Source organism: Ischnura elegans, chromosome 10 (assembly GCF_921293095.1).
Source record: "Ischnura elegans chromosome 10, ioIscEleg1.1, whole genome shotgun sequence".
NCBI classification, from domain to species: domain Eukaryota; kingdom Metazoa; phylum Arthropoda; class Insecta; order Odonata; family Coenagrionidae; genus Ischnura; species Ischnura elegans.
In genome coordinates this window covers 91091935-91114572 of record NC_060255.1, presented here as the reverse complement: position 1 = coordinate 91114572, position 22638 = coordinate 91091935, and positions in this window count along the sequence as shown.

The following is a 22638-nucleotide window of genomic DNA, read 5'->3' as shown; positions in this document are numbered from 1 at the left end:
ATTTCTAATAATTATACTTTGAATGGTACCACTAATGTATTGGTAAATGGTATATTACCAGGGTACTGCTGATACTAAAATTTTATGACATTATTAATTCCACAATACTGGGTAAGAATACTGATATATGAGCTCTAATATGCTTTAAAAAACTGGTGGATACAAACAAGTACGGAACATTATAAATTGAGGGGGTGAGAAGCTAAGGGGTACAAATGATTTTTTAAGTAGAGTTAGGTACATAAATTAGTAAAAGAAAATGAACGAGATAAATAATATAATTAGTGCATTTTATTTTCCACTCGATATCAGGAAAAAACAGAGACTCACTTGGCAGCAATACTAATCCATGAAGTACCAATTCATGAGCTACAATATGTTTTTGTTTTAATCGGTGAACACAAAGAAGCAGTGGAACTTTATAAATTTAAGGGGAGAGAAGCCATGACGTACAAGTGATAATGCTAATCCATGAGGTGCCAATTCATGAGCCGCAATATGTTTTAAAAACCTGGTGAACACTAAGAATAAGTGTAACTTTATAAAGTGAGGGGGAGAGAAGCCAAGGGATACGAGTAATTTTTTTGAAAGGAATATTTTTTTGTCTGAAGGGGAAGTGTAGAGGTTCTTTGAGCAGCATTCGCAAAGAGAAAACTGCGAAAGGGAAAAAAGCCACAAATCTACAGAGGATCAAGGTCGGAGAGAGAAAAACTAGCAACAAAATGAGATCAGATATGCAAATGGGAGGATGATGAAAGGAGATGAAGGAGACTAAGGTTCCGGAAGCAGATGAAAAAATACACCTGGGGACAAAAATCAAGTGGGAGTACATCCGGCGGGTGATTATATAAAAGATGAGACAAAGAGGGCCGGTGAGGAGAGACGGGGCACAAAGGAATTGAAAGACGAGATTTCGAAGAGGAAATGAGAACCCAACGGGGAAAGAACTCGTCAGGAGAGAGAGAGAAAAATCAGCAGGGAAATCTGCAAGGCCCCTGGGGGCAAAACGTAAGAATAATCTGTATACGTACGTACACCGTACAATGGAGGGATAAGAGATGGCATTTTTTGGACTTAATAAGAAAATTAATTACGGGGAATGCCTGAGGTCCCGAAATGAAATTACATGCACAGTAAGAACATCGTTATAAAGAGAGAGATACTTCTCATGAAAGGATACAAACCCACGCAGAATTAGCTTACCTACAATTATTTATTTTTGTAAGCAAAAAAGTTTTTTGGTACTTCCGGTGATGCTGTTCTGTCGTAAAAAATAAATGTAGTATTAAATTGCGTTCTTCGTCAATTCCAAATTATCTTTTAGCTCAGGAAATTTATTCCCAGAAAGTAAAACATATAGTATAATGAAAGATATTGACGTTAATAAAGAAAAGGAAGATAAACACATAGAAGATGCGAAAAGAGTGAAAAATTTTACTTATATTTCGAGGCTTTGCAGAAAAGGTGAAATGATTAAGACATTTACAAACTGTGGCGGAAAATTAACTGGAGATGCAATTAGAAGGCAAAGAATTGGAATCGTTAAAACTGCATCATATGTACAGAAAACATTATAGTTAGCAAAATTTCTGCTATTTAATAAATGAATGAGTCACGGTTAATGAATTCTTATGCATGTACCGAGGTTTACTAGGGTGTGGATAGTGCCGCCTTACATCGAACGCCTAACGATCGTTATAGGACCTTCAGCAATATTACTAGGCACACCAAATAAATGAATGCCTTCGAAAGTAGCCTCCCGTTCGGGTGTGGAGATATAAACACCAAAGAAAGAAATTCGTTGCTGAAAAATCATTTTAAATAAAGGCGAAGTGGCATTTTTATATTTGAGATGCAGTTAAATATTGGCACAGGTCACCTCAATACTTCCTGGCAATTTCAAGAGTCCAACTTAAATTTTAAACAAGTAATACGTTTTGGACAAAGACAAAATATGGGCAGTACAGAGGGAGTGCGTCTTCAAAAGTCACGTGTGAACAACTTAACCATGAATGTACGGATGAATTGCCTTGAGGGAAATTCCTATTCATGAAGCGAGATTTCTTAAGCCCGTAATACACTTTCCAATGTATAGGCTAATAAATCGGCGTGCAATATTGTTTAAAATATTGGGCGTTGCAAGCCGTACGACACGTATCAACATTTACATCAATATTGGCCGAAATAGTGTTCTAATGTCCCTCTAGAGAACGCCATCGCATTTCGATGATGTTAGGTACTTTGTATAAGCATTCGTGTGATTTGTATGATTCAATCAATAGTAAAATAACTTCTTTCGTCCGCATTTTAAAACTTCAAGCAAATTTTCTGAACAAAACCAATGTTTCAACAGGATTTTTTCCAAAGAGCTTCTTGTTTTGTCCACTAGGAGTCAACAAAACTGACTTCTGATTGGAGATTGGCCGCGAGAAAATAGAACCCGTCCTTAATAATAATAAATAATTTTATTACTCCACACACAAATTACATGGCAATAGCAAAATTGAGTAATTTTAGGTAGCCGCGAAGGATAACCTGTTTGAGGCTACCATCCAAAATAATAATACATTATGCTTTACATAAAGTGTAGCTCATTTTGTGTTACCTTGATAATCTATGCTGACAAAGGTTAAGTGAGTAAATGAAAAAAACAACTAAAGTAGTATATATAATTCGTTAATTCATTTACATCAATACTCTATAACAATATTTGTTCTACACTTTCTTTAGTGAGAAGCCAAGAATGTGCATTTTGCAAAAACTTTTTCAAAGACTTTGAAATACAGCATGACTGGGGTAACAAATTAAAAACCTTTGGTCCCACGCACAAAAAACATCTTTTAAACAAAGTCAAATTTGGTTGTGGTAAGGGCACACTTATTTTACGCAGGGTAAAGGGAGAAGGCAGGGACTGAGTTAGAGTTACCACTTCTAGCATAAAAACGTCGTAGGACCTTATAAATATATAGATGCCTCAACGGAAGCAAACGCAAATGAAGAAAAAATGGGAAGGATCTTTCAAATCTGTCTTTTTTCAAAATAATACGTACAATTCTTTTTTGTAAAAAAACGGCAGGTTTCAAGGAGTTTAAATATGCGCCACCCCAACAAAAAATGCCATAGCTCAGTCTGCTATGTACTAAGGCGTTATAAATTATCTTTAGAAAGCTTTTTATAGCTCTATAAATTCCAAATTGGGCTAGATATTGTGTCCAATATTGTGAAAAGGATATTGGACTAGAAATTGGTGTGTGTCAGTTGGACCACAATCCAACATTCTATGGATTGGCCAATAAATTTGTAAGTGTCATACGGTCTTTAGGGTGTGGATACATAACCATTTTAAAATAAGGCGAACGGGGAATATACATAAATCCTCAGGCCCCACTTTTAAATTTAACGATTTTCCTTCATTCATTTTACGATTTTAACTCATTCAATTAACAACTGCATTTTATCATGCACCCGTGGCATTCAATTTTTACAACCCTCACTTTATTAACACTTCCGATTAGGGAATACATCGGGTAACCAAGCCTACATGATTGGATATTGAAGACAGTTAAGAGGTAAGTAGTGGTTTGAAATAGGGCTCTATCTCAAAATATCTCTTCCATCACGCCTAGGCGCGGTAAAATTTTGGACCGGCTCAAGGGAGGAGAAGGTAATGGTAGGAGCCAATGGAACTGCCAGGACTTATATACTATTACAAACGAATTTAGTGTAGCCTATCTAACTGCAAGTCGTTCAATCATTCAAAAACTACAGAAGCAATGGAACGAAATTTGGCAAATAGGTCATTGGTATACTCACGTCACGTAAAGTCTACGTATCAACAACCTTGGAGCACTGGAAGACTTTTTTTTGCAGTCAAAGAGTTAGCTCTTTCACTGCAAAAATATGTAGCCCTGGGAGATAATATGTGGGACGTGCAGAGGTTTCATCATTCCCTTTTTTAGATCATTTATAATTGAGTTTGAGGGTTGTAATTTTCACAGATAATTGAAATAAAAACGAAGTTTCTCTTTAATTTACTCAGTATTCTTTTAAAGCTATAATTTTCTGAGTGATTTCGTTTATAAGGTCAAAATAACCATTTTTTTCTTATTTAAAAAATAGACTTTTAATAGTAACCATTGATGTAGAATATGTTTTCGGCATTTGAGCTTCAGCTTGACAACCGATTAATAATCTAATGAATGTTCAGAATATATGATCGTTGGAATGTAATTCTGAGGGCATCCATACAAAGTCACATGGATGATATTAACTTTAATCGAGTCAGAGAAAACGATGTGTTGATATTCTGTGCTCGGTTATCCATTCCTATTTATAAACACGAATATCTATAATATATAGGTAGCTTGCCTAACTTTGCGTTACAACCGACTATAGAGGTAGTGGTGAAACATATTTTTTATGTTATTTATATCCAGGATGAGTGACAATTGAAAGACAAAAACTTCTAAATTGGGGCTTAGGATAATTATCTGTACCGGTAATATAAAAAGGGCATAAAGACCGTAAATATTTGATGAGAAAAATAAAAGAATAAAGGGCCCATATCTAAAAATAAAATTTCAGGTATACACTGAGCAAATCATAGAATCAATTTACCATTTTACAAGTTTACCATCAATTTACCATTCGGTGAGAAGTGACATTTACCCTCTTAACGAAAGGCGCCGAGGGGACCACGGCTTAACGTCCCTTCCGACGGACGGAGTGTTGCGCTTCAAATGTCCTCCACACAAGATTCAAGCAGGGATCGGGAAGTCTCTGAAAATGCTCTGCCACCGCCGGGATTTGAAACCGAGCCCACGGGGTGGGAAGCCAATACTCTAGCCATCACACCAACCCAATCCCCATGCCGCTCCTTCCAGCTACAAAATTTATCAATCACCCTACCATTGAACCTATGCGTTGTGGAGCTCGTAGGATGTACTGTAATGAAGGTTATCGAGTATCCAAGAAGAGGCTAGAGTACTCATCTTTACGTCTGGGAACTCGAGTAATGAGAAGAATACATGGATAAGCCACAATATCCACCCATGCACCCTTGTCGTATTTAGCGAGGTAATGAAGTGCTAATGGAGCCATCGAAGTAGAATTCAGAGGCAAAATATTTGCTTACTCTTCTGAACATAAGTAGGTATTTTAGTGAATGCCAAGTTATTCGAGTGACAACTGGCTTCTTGAATGCCTGTACTGGAATATATTTGTGACATTCCTCGTACGTGGAACATATGGGATATTGGCTTCAGAGACGAAATTGTAGAACGGAAGCGGTAAAGGCTTGTTGAATGGCAGGGAAACGAATGAAAATTATTAGTTTTTATTAGAGTTTTCTTACCTGAGAAGCCAACCAACCATGGACGAAGAAAGAAGGAAATATGTAGTAAGTAGAATCGCGCAGACAAATAGGGCTTTCTACAAAAAGAATAATCTTCTTGCAACTGAGAGTACAAGCATAGAAGTAAGAAAACAAGTACATTCATCAGATGCTACATATGGCATGTTTTTTTTCTATGGAGGCGGGGCTGGGCGATGAGGGCTTTCTACAAGAAGAATCTGCTGAGAATGCAAGCATATAAGTGAGGAAACAATTCATCAGATGCTGCATATGGAGTATGTTTCTCTAAGGAAGCGAGGATCGGTCGTTGACAGCAGCAGAGAAGTCAAGAGTGAAAGCATTCGAAATGTGGTGCTACCGAATAATGATGAAGATAAAATGGATCGACAGAGTAATGAGGAAGTGCTGAGAGAGTAGGAGAAAAGATAAGTCATCTAAAAACTTTGAGGAGAAGACGGGACAGATTAGTTGACCATATTTTGAGGCATAATAGACTGATGTAAACAATCGCAGAAGGAAAAGTCGAAGGGAAGGAGGACAAGGGACTGCCCCGAATGAGTTACACAGGACAGATAATGAAGGATGTAAATGAGAATAAATGCGTCGCTATGAAAAGGTTACGGGAGAGGAGATATAGGAATGGATAGCTGCATCAATCCAATCTTAGGATTGTTGATGAATGATTATGATTGGAATACTTATCATTTATTTAATAAATGTAATACTATTTTCATTCGATCGACTACCCGCCCATACCATCCCCAGTCATACTAAATTTCCCACACCAAAATAGCAAATCGAAGATAAAACAAGTATTTGCACTGATATATTTTTTGAAGTGAAGATTTCTCGGATTTCGCACCGGGTTAGGTCCTCCATATCTCCTCCCGAGAAATCTTTACTTCAAGTATTTGAACTAATAATTAATGACAAACCTGGTTGAAATGCACAGAACCCGACAATGGCTCAGCCCGTTTAAACTCTGAATACTGCGCAATCCCTCAAAGAGTTCTGCCGGGAGCCACCCGAGCACTCGAAAGGACAGTCTCCTCCCATAATCTCCTTCGCTATGACTTCCCTCGAGAGTCCGGGATTAAAATGCATGGCAGGGCAAATTGCGGTCCAGTCTGGAGAGAAGAGCCCCGAGTTGCTCTTAACGTTTATGACTGAGTCGTGCCATGAAAGCTGATGGACACTCACACCTTAACAGTTGTCCGAGCTAAACTCAGGATCTAAAAAGGGACCAAGCTATCAATTAGTAAGAATAATAATTAATGCACGTTGCCCAGTTGGAAGAAACAACTGACTAGCAAACGAATCCCACCTACTTATTGAATAGCGGCCATCATTCTCACTGATGTGAGAGCAATTTTTGCATAAATTACAAAATCTATTTCTTAAAAGGTATTCTTCAACTTTCAATAACGTTTCATGAGTAGAATTAAATGTATTTTATCTTTGCAATACAGAATTCCTTGTTATAATAAACAAGTAGCTGTCGAAAATCATTATTATTATTGATTCTAAAAAATCTATGTATTCAAAGTTTTTTTAGGTGAAATATCACTACTGCAAAGATTATTTAGACTTTTCTGTTATCAATTCAACATAATTCACTATTATAATACACAATGTATGCCTAATAAGACGGTAAATGAAAGACGGAACATAAATATTATTATAGGAAAAACTTGCGGAGAACTGAAATCCACCACTGTAATCAATCATTTGAGTTAGCTTCCCATCAACATTTTAATACTCAAATAGTTTAAGGCGTATTTGTTAATATTACTTTATTTTAAATAATAAAAAACTTTGGTAACTTCACAACTATATATCTGATCAATGATATCGCTCCGCCACGAAACTGGTCGCCTAATATTACATAAGTAGATATGAAATTACCACACTTTCTTATTTTTAAATGAACCAATTTCACTACGTCACGCCTCAAACTATTTATTATATTATGCCTCCAACTTCATACTGACTGTTAACTAAAATATTACCAAACAGTTATGTTCTACTCCTCACCATCCGTCCTGCCTTCATCTTCTCTCCTTTGTCTGATATCAGCACTTGAAACTTAAGATAGAGATTAAGAAGATAATTCAATTATTACATATTTAATGACATGGGTAGCTTTTCCCAGCTATGTGAGCGGACTGTAGCCTAGCGCCATTTTCATTAAATTTTTACAGCATGAATTCGCTAATCACAACAAAAGTTAGAACGAAGAAGGGTGAACTTTTTTACTTCTATGATGAACTTAATATCAAGGCAAACCTTATTTCAATTTCACTCAAAACGACATACATATTCTAATTTTTATCCATGTTTTAGAAGCACGTACAAGGGGTTTCATCAGATTCCGCGGAAATGAACGAGTTTACAAACGATGTTCTTAAATAAAATATAAGTGAATGTAAATAATTTGAACAGCAGTCACAGGAGTACAAATAGATGACCATATTTTGATATTTTAGCGTGAATGTCATTGACTTGGTTTTTCGGTAGAATCTCCTGCTCAGTTATGTTTGAAACTGGTCATTGGCATTTCTTTCTGAGTGGGATCTGCTTTTGACTCTGTCATCCATCAGTAAGTAAGATATTTACTGGCCATTGTTCGACACTATGGCTTGAGAAATTCAAAAGCATTGGAAAAGATATTGGAATGCGGAAAAGTATCCGTCCAATCAAAAGACAGGGTTCCCAACACAGAGCCAAGGATAGCCAACAGGAAGTGCGAATAGAGAAGTCAATTAGGTAAGTGAAAAGAAATTTATTACCATTCTGCCGAAAAGGAATTTTGCCTTTCATGGAAAAGGAGGAAACTGCATATCGAGGTACCGTATTCATAGAGATGAAAATTATATTTCGTAATTTTTAGGCTCAGTGGTCCGTAGATTTTTATTTAAACAATCTTTTGAGGAAGATATCATAAATAAACATTTTTTTTATAAAAATAAGCGAATTCAAATACCTTCAACAGCGTTCCGTGGAATATAAACAGATGAGTATATTCTGACATTGTCGCATGAATGACATTCACTTAATTTTTTGGCGGAATCTCATAAGATTGTGACATTTCTTTCTTACTGAGATCTGTTTTTGACCTAGGCTTCCAACAAAGAATAGGGTAATAAAATTTAAAATATATCGCACTAAAAGTACTAATGTAACGAAATAAAGGAGGAACCTATTTCAACATATTTAACTGTCTTACAGAGTGATGTTATTTCTGTAAATTATGAAAAGAAGTATTTACTATGAGGCTTTGGAAATGTAAGAGTGTTTCCTTGAATACTAGTTTGAAATATCTTCATGCGCGCACATCATATCTCCGTAAGGTAGTACAACCATGCTAATGTATACATATTTAATAGAAGCCTATAGCTCACAGCGAGACAGAAATACTCTGACTGGAAAATATGCCAGTTCATTACTAATGAAGATACCGAAAGTATGTTTTCTAATATATAATTAAGACTAAAAATATAAAATCGCCCTACTTGGAAACATGCGTTCTATCTCAATACGTGCACGCCTAGCGAACGTTGCATGTATCAATTTTTCAGCGTCAATTCGAGATGTGGGTGTGGCGTAGAATGGAGAAGGTAAAGTGGACGGAGAGGAGGAGGAACGACGAAGTGCTGGACATGGTGGGTGAGGAGAGGCAGCTTTTAGATGAGATACGGAGGAGACAAAAGGTATGTATGGAGGGAGTACTTAGCGGAGATGGGATGTTGAAAACAGTGTTAGAGGGAAGAATGTTAGGTAAACGAGGGAGGGGAAGAAAAGAATAGGATTTTGAAATAGAATGAAAGGTAGTAGGTCTTATTGTGCATTGAAGAGGGAAGTGCATGATGGAAGGGGAGGCTCCCGGAATTCTTCGTAAGCAGTCCATAGAAACCTACCTTGATCGATAGAATACTTTAATAATAATTACTAGACACACCAAATAAATTAATTTCTTCGCACGCAGCCCCTTTGGGTGCGGAGATATAAACATCAAAGGAAGAAATTAAAAGCGGGAAAACAATTTAAGGTAAAAGAGAGGTAAGTTTTATCCAAGGTTTCCGCGGCGTTTCTCCATAAGAGGCACGGTTTTCGGGCGTTCCTCCGCGTTGTGTTGGCCACAGGTGACGACAGCTTCTCCAGCCATCCTGCTGGCATCTTCAGGTCAGAAGTAGCGATGCACATACATCGTAATTCATACGTCTGACCTGAAGCAGGATGACTGGAGAAAATGTCGTCACCTATGGACGACACAACGCGGGAGAACGCCCGAAAGGCAACACTCATATAGAAGCGAGGTAAAATTTACATTTGAGATAAAGTTAAATGTTGACTAGTGTTTCCTTCATACGCCCTGACAACTTCAAGAGGCCTACTTGAGATTTAAAATACAGTAGATTCCATTTAATGGGTCCACCGGTTACTCGGGGCAGCCGCTTAATTGGGGCATTTCTTGAAGAACAGAACTCAATAGAGGAATATCCCAGAGTATTCTCCGCTTAATTGGGACAGCATGCCGCTTTATTGGGCCAAGAGTCGGCGACATAGACTCTATACTCGCGACAAAATTAAAACTTTTTGTTTTCAGAATGCTATATTTTTTTTCCTCCTTTGATTTACTCTTATTTTTCACAAATTTTCCTATTCTTGTCCTATTTTGAAAGCTCTTGTTGTTATATAATCCGCAAGAGGATAGGGCTTAGTAAAAGACATTCATTCAGCGTCGCCCGAGGCTGTGAAAATCTCTAGGGACGAATCCCTAGGGTACAGTTAGGGTGCCTTCACAGTTCGGCGTTGCGTTGACGCCGCGGCTGGCGAGCCAATCAGAGCCCGTCTTTGAGAATTGACGACGTCACGTCTCCAGATCGCCGCGTCGTCGCAGAAAAACTGAACCTGTCGGATTTTCCCTGCGTGAAAGCGGCAGTACGCCGACGATTTCGAATTGGTGTTTGTTTATGGGAAGCTTAGGTATACAAATATGCAAGATTAGCACTAATGGGAGTGGCAAATGCTGTTTATTTCATTAATTACTTTTATTTTGAAGTGTTAAGCATAGATATTTCGTATCTTCCCTAAACATAGGATAAATGTTAACCATAAATTAGATTACAATCACCGAGGAGCGTAGATTAACATAACACTTACCCGTCAATGGTATCACAAGCTAAATACAGCGTGAGAGCTCCTTGTTGGTGACTACGGTCGCTTAAATTCCAATTGATATCTAATAATTGTGCCCTCATGATCTACTCAGTTAGAGCTATTTAGATAACATGACTAGGACATTCTGTTTGAACAACAGTAATCATTAATAAATATTCCTGATAACATTCCACGTTACTCATGTTCACTGAGTGTATGTAATTAGGTATTTTTCGAATATTCCGAGTTAGGAAATAAAATTTAAAGAGCATAATAATTCATAGGCAAGGGCCACCATTACGTGAATGATTATCGACATTATGGTCACCATATTAACTTCAAATGCTATTTATAGTTAAAAAGAATATTTTAAGAAATTAAATTGCGTAAAAATGCACAAAACAACATATGCATTGTGCGTTTGGCTCGAAATCATAAGATGATATGCTCCCAGGCCGATTTTTAGGAGCCAACGCTTTTTGCCTTTCATTTGTTTTCGCGACGCAGAGCTGTGAAGGGCTCCAACTTGCCAAGGTGCGTATACTAGGTAACATAGAGGTTACATGATCTCAATGACCTCTATGATAGGCAAGGTGCCTATTATACGCACCTTGCAACTTGCTGCGATGAGTTAGCTCCGCCCCCAAGCACGAAACGCCGAGCTATGAAGGCACCCTGCCGGCGCTAAGAGTCCTCCGCCTGTCTCCCTCCAGGCAGTGCTTCCTTTCGGCGGTAGCGCGCCATGATTTCAACGCTACACAACAGACACTTTGTCACTTCCACAATATATTTATAAAAATTTCGATTTTATAGATAAAATATTGATAATATGGAGCCCTTCCACCACGCACAAGCTTCAAGTTTCGATTAAATTACATTAGGTGATTTTGACGATTTTTGGACTCCCCCCTTAGAGAGATATTGTAAGATTTGGCTCGAACCCCTTCATCTAATCTCACGTGATATTGTTCAAAATGCGTATTATAAATTTTCAGTGCAAATATCTTTATGTATGCTTCATTTCGTTGGAGTTATTTCAAAAGGTATTTTTTTTTACTTAAAGTTAGTTAATACTAGTATTTAAGATAACTAAGATCGCAAATTTACACAGTTTCTTGCGGAAAAAAATTACGTGATACTTACCAGGACCATCTCTCTCCCCCAAGTGAGATTGGGTGAGAATCGGCTTGACCTCCTCCTCCCCTAAACGTCTACACGTAATTAATGGATGCCCCATAACTATAGCACTGCGTATGTACGATTTAACACTTTCCCGGCTAACAACGTGTAAAAAAATCTTCTCGGGATACCTCATAGTAAATACTACTTTTCATCAATCACAGTAATGGATATCACTCTGTAAGACAGTAAAATATGTTGAACTAGGTTCCTTATTTATTTCATTACATTAGTAATTTTAGTGCGATATATTTGAAATTTTATTACCCTATTATTTGTTGGATGTCCAGGTCAAAAACAGATCTCAGTAAGAAAGAAATGTCATAAGCTTATGAGAATCCGCCGGAAAATTAAGTGAATGTCATTCATGCGACAATGTCAGAATATACTCATCTGTTTATATTCCAATCGGGACTCGACTAATCCGGCCCCTCCTAATGCTGAGCTTCGACGGTCACTTCAAATTTTCTGTCAGTAGCCGTGAGAATGGGTAGCGAGTCGGTAACCGAAACGTCGGCGTTCTTATATAATCTTACCCGCGCGGTATCCCGAGAAGATTTTTTACACATAGCACTGCGTTCCGGAAAAATACAAAATACGAACAGCAGAGAGGGACCGGTAGCGGATGCAGAAAACACTCAAGGGGGGGGGGGGGCGCAACAGATATTTTGAACTACTTATATTTTTGTTGTAATGAAAAATTATATGAATCAGTTTTATTCAGACTGATTATACACATATACAGGACAATGCCATCTTATCATATAAAAAAGTTACAATTGTGATTCTGCAATGTTTGGCAATGAAGGCGGCCACGCAAGGGGAGGGGGGCGCGCCCCCTGCCCCCTAAGTGACGGATACATATGCAATAAAATATTGCACGTGTATTGCATACGTATCCGTCACTGAGCGGGACAGTGGCGTCTTTGAAAGTGTGAGGAAAGGCAAGTGTAAACAACCTAACCATAAACGCACCGATGAATTGCTACGAGGAAAAACAGTACGACCGAAATTGGAATAGAACCAGGGTGCTTTGAATTTCTGCATAACTGCGCAGACCACTACGTTACCCAGGATCCTCAGTTCACGCGGTATAATTTCACAAGGATTCAAGGAAACTCCATATTTAGCCGAAGTGGTCCATCACGGTTGGTAACATAAGGATTACGAGACTTCTTAGAATCCATAACCCATGCGTAACTAAATTCCACTCCGAATACTTGATTGTTACTGATGTGATTACGAATTTTCCATGGCAAGGGAAATGAAATAAACGCAAATGGATTTATTTCCCTATTTATACAGGGAAAGAGATACAAATCGAATCCATCATTGCATATTTTTTAAATGCAAAACTGTTTTTTATCAAAATCTAACAGCGTATTGAATCAGCTTCTCTTGAGTGAAAGATTTTTAAAAGTATGCTTTCACATGCGATCTACTTCTATCTGGAAGTTATTGAATACCTACTTCTTTCAATTCACACTGACTTCTTACATTTTATTCAACTAACGTCGGTTACTTCTATTCATTGGTAAAAACAACCTATATATGCATATCCATATTTATTTATATTATATATAAATTACATTTATCATAGAAATACTTCTTGATATTCCTCGATGAGGTATTTTCCACAAATGCGACGTAGGTTGAGTTAGCTAACCATGTCATGGGATTCTATGAAAGGATTATCCTCAATACCTTCCAAATGAATAGGTAGGTATATTGTCTCGACGCCGACATTTTCAGTGACAAACTGGGGCGGCGGCGATGTACATTTGGCAACGCTAATTTCGATCCTCCTCTCTCTCTCGGCACTATCCCTACCGCATAAACGAAACCTTCCGAGAGTGCCCGGACTCTCGCGAAAGCTCACCCTCAAACATAAAGTGAATAGATTATAGAGAAGTAACTGTTCTTTCAGAAGTTCAAAACTTTCACCACCCAATATGACGACCGCCCACGAAGTTGGATCTTCCCGCTTAAATTTTAATAACCTCAACGGTAGAAGCTATTTAAAAGAAGCAGAAGAATAATAATGGAGAGAAGTTCCGGATGCTCAGAGGCCGAGGCACGGATGGATAGGAGTTTCAACGTTCCGAGTGGTAGGAGAGTAATGAAACACGGAGGGCTCTCTGAAAATCCATTACCTATCGTTTACGTGCCGAGATGAACATCCCGAATTCGATTGCTGCAAGGCGATGACCATGTGCTCCTTTTCAAACGTAGGGAGACTATGGGGCCGTGCGGATATTATCCGATTGAGGCAGCGAAAAATACGTGAAAATGCAGCCTTCGCCGAATGGATGGAAATATCCACCATTTTGGGTGGAAACAGATTGGGGTCAATAAGTGCTAATCAGTGACGTCAAGGCAAAATAGGGTGGTTTCCTATTATTTTTTTATTGCCTTAATCGAAAGATTATTACTACTGGAACACGCATTTCATGCTCTTAGATTTTCGAATGACGATATATATTTTTCGCGATTAAACGAAAAGTGAAAGTTTTCAAGCGCGCGAAAACGCGACGGCTAAGTTGGAATGATGGGAAAAGTCCGTGTGACGTCATTCTGGTTCCAGCTGTCCTGTGAGGTGACCTTGAGGCTTAATAAGGCTTAATAAAGGTTTAATATACACTATATTAGTTTTTACAAAACATCATGTATATTCTAGTATTGATAAATATTTTACATTTGCTTAGACATATATCTCCGTAAAGCCTGAATTAATACTCGGATTTTCCAACGCAATTTCCAGAAAACATAGACCGGAAAACATGTCATTCAGGTTCATCAGCAGATAAAATATAGTCGGAAGAGATTATTTTGAAATTTTCATGGGAATGAAATTTGATATTTCTCTTCTTATTTTTATTCTATTATCGATCTTATTTTTTCTCGGACGAATCTTCTTTGAGAGTTTCCAACACGAATACAAAAAGATAAACTACCTTTGTTCACAATGTTATGCAAATGAATGAAAATAATTTCCCTCATCAAAATCGGCAATTTATTGTAAAAATCGAAATTAAAGACATTATTAAATAAAATCCTTCGGTACAAATTCAATGAAATTAAATCCTCCCAGCTGTTAAGAACCAAATTCACTATCATTTTCGCTTAGTTTGTAAAAAATAAAAAAAGAAAGAAAATAAAAATTGATCGAAGATAATAGGGTATTTTGACTTAAATTGACGCATCATATTTTTTAACTCAAAACTCTGTTTTGTGCAGAGGAGCCCATTCTTATATTTTCAACATGGCTATCGATCACAACGCAACTATTGACGAATTAGCTGCGTAATGATATAGCGTAGACGTAAGAATTTTTTCCAAGTGATAATGATACTCTACTAATAATATACGCGCACGCAAGCACCTTAAAAGTCGATGAAGATATACTCAGTTTGAAATTCTGTTACCACAATCTTAAACACGAAAACTCTTTTTTCGGCGGGGTAAAGTCTTCGCCTGCCAAACATGAGGTCGCGGGTTCGAGTCCCGCCTGGGTAAGTTTCCCTTATCCAGGGCATGGTTATTCGTGTACGTTTCATTGTTAAATTTGTTGAATACCCCGATTTAAAATGGCCTATGAGAGCTGTATTCGGAGGTTTGGGAATAAAATAACATAAATTTCGCAGGGTACAGTAGTCCAAGACTAAGATACTAGTACGCAGCAAATGAGAGGAGGCTAGGATAAGTATTAAATTAAGAAAACAAAAGCTTGACGTAAAAGAGTTTTGTTACCTAGGAAGCCGAATAACAAACGACGGACGAAGCAAGAAAGAAAATGTCAGCACAATATTGCACGTGAAGAGAGTATTCTACAAAAATAAGAATCTGAGCTTTTAAAACTGAGAATACAAGCAGAGAAGTCGAGAGTTGAAGCATTCGAAATGCTGTGTTACCGAAGAAGATGAAGATAGAATGGATTGACAGAGTAAGTAATGAGGAAGTGGTAAGATGAGTGGAAGAAAAGAGAAGACTTCTAAAAACCTTCTAAAAAGGAGAAGACGGGAAAATTTTGTTGGCCAGTATATGAGGTATGATGAAAACAATTATAGGAGGACAGCTGGAAGGGAAGAATGGTAAGGGACGGCCCTGAGTGTCTTAAATAGGACAGGTTACAAAGGATATGAAAGAGAAGAAATACGTCGCAATGAAAAGGCTAGCGGATAGGAGAGAGGAATGGAGAACTGCGTAAAACCAATCTTAGGATTTTTGACTTAAGACGATGATGAACGACAATTACACTCAATTTATAATATACATTTTTCGTACACGCACGTAGGCATCGCCTTAAGAGCCATTGGTGACCTACGCATTTTGGAATTCGATTTCCGAAATCTTTCACATTGACACCATTATTTTTCAAATACATATCAATCTCCATAAGATATTTTCCATTGTAATGGCTTTGGCATAATTTCTCGAGCAAGCTTCCTAATAAGGACGCATCGTTCCCGCAACGGCTGGAGCACCTGATTATCTGACGCATTACTCTTTTAAAACTGACAATATCATCGTGGAATTCTCTAGCAATTAAGAGTGGACCCTGGTCAACAATTACTGGAATCACAAATATGAAACTTAAATCGAAGTATTTTTTGCAGGCCAAATTTTCGTATTTGGGATACTGAAAAATGCTGTAAAAGATTTCCCCTAAGCACACTGAAAAGTTAAATTCAATGGTTTAAACACTTTTTACGCCATGAAAAACCATACCGAAGGTCACGGGTTCGAATCCCGACTGGATAAATCCCCCTATCCAGGGCGTAGATGTGTGTAATCGTTCAGTGCTAATTTTTTAAACCCCCTATCTAAAGGCCTCATTGTGCTGTTTTCGGGGGTTATTGAGATAAATATAATAAATAATATTTAAAAAAATAATAAATCGGGCAGGTTGAGCGGGAGAAACTCTTAAATGGTTACCACAGCGATAAACAGAAAACATCTCTCCGCCCCTCATTATATCACACCCCAGGCGCGGGACAGAGGGGACACTTGCCCCGGGAGTCTGATATCCGGGGGCGGCAAAGTTGAAGTTATTTTTAAAAGTTATTTTATTTTTCCTATTAAATTATTTTTTTAATTATTAACTAGGGATGGACGGATCCAGGATTTTTTTCGGATCCGGATTTGGATCGGATCCTTGATTTTCGGAGCCGGATCTTTCGGATCGGATATTTTCGGATCCAAATGCATTTTCAAATTCCTGACGCTGAGATTCCCCCGATGACTGTTCAAGCTCTTGGGAAGAGTCGCACTATGTGCCAGTCATATTTTGCCTTTTTTTTATTTTCCACGGCTGAAATTCTCTTACGTAACCTCTGCGAGAGCTTTCAAACAAAACGGTTCATGAGTAGGACAATAATCGCATACGACGGCGCATTCGAAGTTAGAATCGGAACTCTTTCCACCCTTATGGGGCGCAGCATTCACTGAAGCTATTATTTAAAATTTCGGATCCAGATCCGATGTCTTCCGCGAGTTTGGATCCGATGTATCCGATGAAGGGCAATATCCGCGGATATTTGGATCCGAGGTATCCGATCCGACCATTCCTATTATTAACTATACATTTTCAAAAAACGTTAATGAAACTTCTTTATAGCAAACCTTCGATGTGTAATTACAACTACCGCACCTCAAAAAATAGCTTACGGTGTATTTTATATTTTAGTGGTAGGGGAGGGAGCGAGGGAGGATCAGGAGAGGGGGGTGGCAAAATGATCTTTGTACCCCCTCACAAAACTCCTATTTCCGGCCCAGACACACCGCTGTGCTGTTGTTGGGCCGGTACGGCGTACCCCCTAAAATCCAAACTAGCTATAAGCATACCGGCTAAACTACCTTTTTAAATCAGTATAGTACATGTTCAGCTGTTGGCAAATTTTTGGTGAGTACCGCCTAATTTTTTTCCCAACTACAGCGCTGAATATACCTCACCCTATCGATGGGTGAAAATAATCGATTTTCGTTGATAATTGATTATTGTGTTCCGATTTTTTCGATTATGTGATCGTTTATGGGGTTTCGATTTAATCGTTGAATCGATTATTTAAGCTTGATATCCACTTGAAAAAATCGGCGGCACTAGTTGTTTTAATATATCTCTAATGGCGTGATAATCAAGTACCGGTGTCTACATTTTTATATAGTAATTATATCGCAGTATATTTGAGTGGCTAGTGATTGGGAAAACTCATATCGAAAAATCGTAAGATATCCTCGCCATTGTCCAACATAGAATCGGTATAATCGTATGATTCGTTGCCTTCACATAATCGGTAGAATCATATGATTCGATGCTACTAAAAAATCATATTATTCGTTTCGTGCACATAATCGGTAGAATCATATGATTCGAAAGCCAACTGAAAAATCATATGATTCTACCGAATTTCAAAATAATCGATTATGCCTTCCCGATTTTTACGCTGAATCGCTGCTAGGGAACCGATGATCATTTGATGCGATTAATCGATTACGGCGGAATTTCGCCAGTCGAAACAGTTGAGTGTTCTCCTTTCGTACTCTCACGCTTTCTGCACTGAATTCACAAGTCTGGATAAGTGACATCGCATGCTAGTTAATGGATGGTATGATAGGTATGGTATTTGAAGGTGGCGACCGACAGCTGAGGTCATTTGCGCCATGAGGGAAGGGCATGGAAGGAAGAGTGAAGAGAAACCCGGCGTTGGCATTAGCCTGCTCTAAAAAAAAGTTGCCAAGGGGACCACGGCTTAACGTCCCATCCGACGGACGGAGAGTTGTGCTTGAAATGACCTCCACACAACCTTCAGGCTGGGCAGTATCTGAAAATTCTCAAACACCGCCGGGATTCGAACTCGAGCCCGCGCTAGTTTATGGATATGGGAGGATTATCGGTGGTCTGTACTCCAAATTCCACATCCATTTATTCACCAAAACAGACGTAAGGAGGTCGAGTAAACAGGATATCGGCCTTTGACCATGCATACGGTTATCCCGCCATTGATTCGTCCCACTTATGGCGACTTCACGCATGGAAGTCACTTCTATATCAGTTCCCTCAAACCCTTTTTCTCTCCCTGTGGAATATATGTCTAGGAGCCTAATTTTTATCAGTCAGTGACCAACTCAGGGCCGCTCGCCGAAAAATAATTCCCTGAACACAGTAACGCCGCCAAAGAAGTCTACACGTAGTGTATTCATATCTGAAAAACGAAGATATATTGGCTGGAAACTAAAATAAAACAAAATTTCGCATAAAATCCGTTTACTTACGTCCGTTTATTTTTTTATAGCTTCATTTCTTCAGAAGATTCAGATTACGAGATTTCCTGTAGATTATTCGATTCAATCATAGGCAATAGCGTGTCTCATGGCTCTCCAGAATTTTTATATAACTCGTCTATGATTTCATGCATAAGGAATAATGTGAAATTTTGGAGTAAATTTTTGCAAGATATCGAATCGATTTTTTTTTATTCAAGCGAGACCCGAGAATAGTATTTTCTACAGATATCTTTCAATAATTTCCATTGAAAGTATAATTTCAAATGGGTTTAATACGTGATTTGCGTAAACCCAGATTTCTTGGCCCAGGAAACTAATTGTATGTACTTAGTGGTGATGTATGCACAACCATGTGATTTTCGCAAATATCCTTTCTTTCATTTTTGAACGGTAAAATGCAGTATCGGTAAAGTTCAGTTCATAAATCATTATCTTAATTACATAACACTGACTATCATTCACATTAATTCCTATTTTTAAATCATAGTAATCAATTACAACCACATTCTGATTTACACCCGTGTACTTTAGATCCCATGAAACTCTAAACGAATGTCCGCAGTTAAAATAGTCGCGCCGCAGATGTAGTGAGAGCAGGAGATCCATCGCCTCCTCACGCTTTAACGCCATCTTTACGGATTAAATGTAAACTATTATCACTCCGGAATTCATACGCGCCTGAAATTGAAAGTTTAAAACGGAAAACGCATTTCTTCGAAAATACCACCAAAAACATTACATTTACAGCCTGAATGTTATCCATCAATATTTTTTTGATATAATTGACATTAAACTATAAATTCGGTATATTTAACTTAACATAAGATATAACCGGAGATTTCACAGTACATCAAAAGCATTTCATTGGCTAATTTGTCAAAAAAATATGGAAGTGACTGAAACAGAGCAAGCAGGCAATTATTTGTATCTCACTGATTTCATCCCAATTTTAATTACCAACAAAAAACAATTAGGTATTTTCAGGCGCGCCGACTTACAAAAACTATTGGGGGGGCCCTAACCGGGGATCTTGCCCGGGGAAATTTTATAAGTAGTGAGTTTTAAGTTTTTTAAGCATTTTAGAAGAGTCATATGATCAACATTAGAACACTGATAACTCGAATCTCGATATCTGAACACTCCGGGGAAAATCGTCAAGCCTGACACATTATTTCCTCACACCCATAACGAATTTTTGAGGGGGCTCGGGACCCTTCAGGCCCCATGGAGTCGGCGCCACTGCATAATATAACTTAATTAATTTCTTGAATTATTGGGGGGGCTCCGCCCCCCCAAACGAATTATTGAGGGGGCTCGAGCCCCCTCAGGCCCCATGGAGTCGGCGCCTATGGGTATTTTATATTCAACGCGAATTCATTTGAACGCTAATACTAAAGCGAGTTACCCTAGTAAATTGCCAAAAAAGCATTTCCTATCATTTCTTCAAAACTTCCCACCGTAAAAATTTCTATTCAAATTCTTTCACGTACCTTTAAGGAATAATGCCATTTTTGAACAGCGAAATGGAACCAATATCTCAAATTTTGAAATTATGGCAACTCTTTTTTGATTCTACCAGAGCTCCGAACAAAAAACACTAATTTTACCATATCATCTATATGTGAAATACAGATCGATAAAATTGAACTGAACGTCGCATGATTATTTGAAAGCCCTTTTTCTACAGCATTTTGCAACATCAGTATCGCGCTACATTTCTAGCCTACTTTTAGCCACAACACCGTAAATGTGATACATCTGTCTATTACGAGGACATATCCACTGTACTTCCGTTTTTGAGCGCACGATTAAATTAGCAATGAAGGAAACAAGTGGCGTCACTAGGAATTTGCTTTGGGGGAGATAGGATGTCCTAGGGTGGCGACCCCTTCCAGGTGACGGAGGGTCCGGGAAAATTTTTGAAAAATGACATGCCTGGAAATACATTTTACATCATTTTTTACTCTAAAATTTTTAACTTTAAGCAGATACAGTTATTAAATGTCAAAACTAGACAATAGTTTTAAATATTTTTTTAATTCTCCGAGGCTTTGGGGGGGGGGATCTGTTCCCTCATCACCCTCATAGTTACGCCACTGAAGAAAACGAAAACTTTTCAACCACCAGTGCAGAAATGAAATATTCTCAATTTGATACATTAAATTTTTTACAACCAGCACTTGTTGAGATATCAGCCTTCAAACTCGGGTGATGACATCAGAAATTACACAAAATCAATACTAATAAATAAAAGTGAACAAACTATGTATAAATCCACCAATTTATTTATGTGGTACTACTAGTTTCGACGCAGCGGCGTCATCATGTTCGCTTTTATTTATTAGAATGGACCTCCACAAAGTTGAGCCTGTTACGATAGAGAAAACCAATACTAAATAGCAAAGTGAAACATAAGTCGACTATAAAGTTAGTCTTGATCCTCTCCTGATGGCCAACGAAGAAAATCAAGGACGGCATCGGGTAGCGGACGGTGATGACCTTTGACCCTGGTTCAACACCTTTCGAAGCACACTAACACTTACATGGACCATCTTCCAGTTCTGGCCGCGCACACTTTCGTAATCCCATTTAACTTCTTCTACGTGGAATTATTCCCTCATATGCTGATTCATACGCGTTGACCGAAAATAACCGCGTGTTCATTCTCCACATAGAATCGTCTTCTGGCGAAAATCTTGCAGCATCAAGTCGAACAGCACTTCACTGAGCGTGAGGATGATGTGTGATTCCTTAGTGTCTGAAACATTTATAAAATGTCAGTTGAAGATGAAAATCAAAGGATAAAGTACGAAGGAAAAAAATGTATTTTCGAAAATAAAAACAGGCGGTCATACAAGGAAGTAACCTATCGTCAGCAGGGGCGCTGCTAGGAATCAAGGCTAGGGGGGTTTAAGGCGCAAAACGCTGGGGTGTCTGAGGGTATGGAATACCCGCCAGGGTAAGCGGGAGGTGCGGGGGACCTCCCCTCGAACATTTTTCAGATAAATGGTTGAAAATGGTGAGTTTTACGGCCTTCTGAGGGATATTTTATTAATATTTACACATTTCAATACATAATATCAATCCAATTAAGTGAATTGGATTAAACTTAAAAATTTTCTGAGCTCTGGGGGATTTTCATCCCCCAAAACCCCCCACCCGCTGCGCCACTGACCTTCAGCACTCTTCCACGCGCACGAGAGGGAGGTAACGAAAGAAATGGAGGAACTTGGAACAATAGAAATCAACATGCCTCGAGAAATTTCACGCACGGAAAACAGTACTTGTAAGCTCTGTCTTGGGAGGAAAAGATCGTTTAAACGGAATATTTTCTGGCATGCAAATAAAATAAACTGGATTGTATATTACCGGCTCATGTATACTTATTGTTTTGTATCTTCCATGGAAAGATATTGTATTGGCATTTACAAACATCTATCAATTTTATGTCATGGATTATGGCATAAATATGGGTTACATCCATTCACAAAAACTCAGTTTTCATGTGGCATTGGTCATTATAAATATCATAAAAGACTAATTTGCCCAAACTATTCGCGAGGGGTTGATTTGGAGAGGGGCACATCTTAGAAAGTAACATCGAGGGAGGATACATGCGTCCAATCTTCTTGGATGCATGTATCCTTTACCCATTATACCTT